The following is a 4,163-nucleotide window of genomic DNA, read 5'->3' as shown; positions in this document are numbered from 1 at the left end:
CAGTGCACCAGCCCAGAGGAAAGGTCATCTTTTTCTAACTGGTTTATCCAAAAGGAGCATCTTTCTCTAATTGGTCTACCAAAAATAATGCCTTTTTACTATTTGGCCCTAGAAGAGAATGACTTTTTCTAATTCACATAAAGATAACTTATACGAACAATTAGTGCCCAGAACAATGAATGAAAAAAAGATCCAGATCTAAGGAACAAATACTGGGAGTGTAATGAAAATCCTAAAATCTTCCAGAGAGAAAAATCAGTTTTCATAGGAAGGATCAAATGGCATTTGACTTCACATCGGCATATTGGAAGACAGAAGGCACAGGAGCAGTGCCTTCAAAACTCCGAGGGAATGTTTGCAACCTAGAATTCTGCACACAGGCAAAAGTAAGAAGGTAGGAAAAAGATGTCTTAGGATATGCACAGTCTCTAAAACTTACCTCCCAAGCATCCTTTCTCAAAAAAGAAGTAACTGGAGGATGTGTTTCACCAAAATATGAGCCAAAAAAAAGAAAAAAAGAAGACATAGAATTCAGGAATCAAGGGGTTTAACCTAGGAAGAGATGAAGGAAATTCTCATAATGATGGTGAAGGGAAATCCTAGGACAACAGCTGTGCAGCAGGCCCAGAAAGCAACTATCCTAGATCAGAGGAGAGCAGAGGAATCCAGGAGGAACATCTACAGGGGGAATAAATATTACTGACAAATCATCTATTAATAATAGGTTTGACCACATGGAAAACTACAGAGCCATTGGTGTAGATGAGAAAACACAGCCAGAGATTCTAAGACAATAAAGCAAATGACAAATTAAGACACATATCTTTCCAGGAAAAACAAAAGTTAAACAAGAAAGGTAATGTGTCCATGGTATACTACTTGGCTCAGTAGTGGAGTACATTTCTTTGATCAAAATGAAAACATCAATTGTGGCAGTTTAAAAATATGGCCCCAAATTCTTTGTCATCTGAGCAGGTCTTTGGTAACCAGTAGAGTAGGGGGAAAGTGATTCTGGGTGACTTCTGAGACAGTATCTTCAGAGGCAATTCAGCTTCTGCCTTCCTTACTGGAACAGTCACACTGGGGGACCTCCATGTCATGAGGAAGCCCAACCTAACCCACAGGGAGAGACCACATGGGAAAGCCCTGAGATTACATGAAGTGAGATGGCCTGGCCAACTCCAGCCACTGCCCGACTGCAACTGTGTGACAGAACCATCCAGTCGAGCCTTTCCCAATTCCTGAACCACAGGAATTATGAGAGAGAGTAAAAAGATTGTAGCCCAGGCATGGTGACTCGTGCCTGTAATCCTAGCACTCTGAGAGGCCGAGGTGGGAGGATTGCTTGAGCTCAGGAGTTCAAGACCAGCCTAAGCAAGAGGGAGACCCTGTCTCTACTAAAAATAGAAAAATTAGCCAGACATGGTGTTGCGCACCTCTAGTCCCAGCTACTAGGAGGCAGGAGAATCACTTGAGCCCAGGAGTTTGAGGTTGCAGTGAGCTATGGTGACACCATGCGCTCAACCCAGGGCAACAGAGCAAGACTCTGTCTCAAAAAAAAAAAAAAAAAAAAAAAAAAAAAATTGTAGTTGTCTTAAGCCACAAAGTTTTGTGATGATTTGTTAAGCAGCAATAGATATCTGGAACACTGACAATTGAGTTAACCAAAATTTGAGATTTAACTATATGGTGATTATGGGAAGAGGAGAGGGTGATGAAAGAGAGCTAAAACTCTTTATCTACCAATCCTTAAAGTTAGTAGGTAATGTATAAAATCGGTGAACCAGGAGGTAGCTATAGATACAGATATAGATATAGATGATATAGATGTGTATATATGACCAAGGAAGGAGGAGAAATAGTTAAAAGAATTAAGAAGTGGTTACTTCTAGGGAATAGACTAGAATGTGTAGTTGGCAGGGATTACTGTTTTTATAAGCCTTTTACCACTGTTTAACTTTTAATGTATGTTCATTTATGGCTTTGTTAAAAATACAGACTTTTAAAGAATAACAGAACACATACAGAAGACTCTTTTTCCTCCAACCTTCAACAAAGAAAAACATGGCCTAGCTTTGCATAAACACCACACATTTCCCGTGCCTACCTGGTATAAATCACTGTGATATGCTATCACTATGGGATAAGAGACATTCATATACATGGTCCTGGACGTTGAAACACTTGTGTTCTGGTAGGGGAAAATAACACAGAAGTTCAAAAGACAAATGGTGTAGATCACCCTGATCTTATTCGATAAGTGGTATGGACAGCCGGTACAATAGGCCATGAGAAACTGACAGTGAGCTCTAAAGACAAGAGAGGCCAGAGAAGGCAGTGCTGAGGAGGACAGGGCCCCTTGTCTTGGGACTGAAGATAGGACCTAGTGTCCAAGTCTTATTTATTAGCACACTTATGTTCTTCGGAACCTTAGGTATTTCGGCTCCACTCTGTCACTCTGCCCACTCTCCAATATTCTCACCCTTTGCTGTGTTTCAGTGAGCCAGCCAGTCTCAGACCCCCTTCACTGACAATATTAATGGTACATTCCTGGGAAATCAGCCACAATGATTATGATGAGGATCACTAACATGTATATAGTCCTTTACAGATCACAAAACTTATTTCATTTCCATCCTCATAACTGTGTAGTAAGCAAGAAGCTATTACACTCAAACAGATAAGGAATCAGGAGACTCAGATTAAGTGAGTCCCCTAACAGCCCACAGCAAGTAAATGGCAAATTGGGACAAAAATATGTATCTTGTGACTCCAGGGTTGGTAGATAAACTCAATCCATCCAAACCATAAGTTGGTATAATTCTGTGCATGCTGCTGGGCCCCTTGGTCAAGCCAGAGCCATAGGGTTAGAAATGGAAAGAAAGGGGAAAAGATGGCTCCTAAATTGTTACTTCATTAATGGTGTTTAAACTGAAGTAGAGGCGTTAGGATATAAATAGCACACTTTGGAAGAACCACAGCGTCCCATACTCATTGGCTCTAACTAAAAGCAAAGAAGATTTTTGATGGAAGCAGCTATGGTTAGAAAATAGACTAAGAGAGTACTCGCTTCGGCAGCACACATACTAAAAATCGGAACGATACAGAGAAGATTAGCATGGCCCCTGCGCAAGGATGACATGCAAATTTGTGAAGCATTCCATAAAAAAAAGAAAAGAAAAGAAAATAGGCTAAGAGAAAAAAGAAAAGAAAACTGCAGAAAATGGAAGTCGAGTAGTATGCTCAGTTCTGATAATATAAGGGAAAGGATATCTAGTAAGGAGGAAGCAGTCTCCTCACAGATCTTGGAGGAAAAACAGAACTCAAGAACACTCCCAGCTGGAGACAGGGAATTAAATGAGTTCTCTGACTTAAGAGGCCCCAAGAGGGAAGAGAAGTAAAACACCAGGAACATCCTCACCATTTCTGGCAGAGAAAAGGCAAGGAGGGTGGACTCAGCAATAACTTTGAAGCCTGGGAATTAGCTTTCAGGAGAATATTATAGCCACAAAAGAGCTCATCAATTATTCTAATACTGCCCTCAACTGCCTAAAACAGGTGCAAAAACAAACAAATAAAAGCCGAAAAAGCTTGACCAAATTCCCAAAGCAGTTGTGGTATTTACCAAGATTCAAACCACAACATTAGTAATAGCATCAAACAGTCATAACGGCTATTTAGAGTTTACCAAGCATTTTCACATGCATTAATTGTATTAATGTACTCTTCCTCCTGTTTGATGAAGAAACTGAGCCCCCTCTCCACCAAAAGTAGAATAGCTTATGCAAAGTCATACAGCTATTTAGTGATGGAACTAGAAATAAATTTCAGGTCTTTGGAATTTCAGTTGACTTTAGTTTGAAAAAAAATTTTCTAAAAATATTTTACTTGTTTTAAAACTCAGAATTCAGCTTTCTAAAGCATTTGGACAGGTCCCATTTTAATTTGATGACTGATTAGATCCGGTGAAAACAGGCTCATTTCTATTATACATCCATGGGCCATAAGAAATAGTTGGAAGAATGAATTGGAACACATGGAGAGGAAAACTAGACGGACATAGAATTCTCATGCATTTGAGGAAATGTAAATTTGATAAGCCAAGTGAATTCCTAGAGGAGAGACAGAAAGTGAGCACGGTTCTATAGGGAGATAAATATTTC

General features: G+C 39.8%; 1 non-coding gene across 1 annotated transcript; it reads left to right on the top strand.

Annotated features, from left to right (window-relative positions):
* Nucleotides 1-3,062: 3,062 nt before the first annotated feature.
* LOC138388823 (U6 spliceosomal RNA) lies at nt 3,063-3,170 on the top strand. Its single transcript, XR_011234307.1, has one exon. It is a non-coding gene; the product is annotated as a U6 spliceosomal RNA (small nuclear RNA).
* Nucleotides 3,171-4,163: the final 993 nt, after the last annotated feature.

Source organism: Eulemur rufifrons, chromosome 7 (genome assembly GCF_041146395.1).
Source record: "Eulemur rufifrons isolate Redbay chromosome 7, OSU_ERuf_1, whole genome shotgun sequence".
NCBI classification, from domain to species: Eukaryota; Metazoa; Chordata; class Mammalia; order Primates; family Lemuridae; genus Eulemur; species Eulemur rufifrons.
The sequence above is the reverse complement of the archived record's forward strand: the minus strand, read 5'-3'. Positions and strand labels throughout refer to the sequence as shown.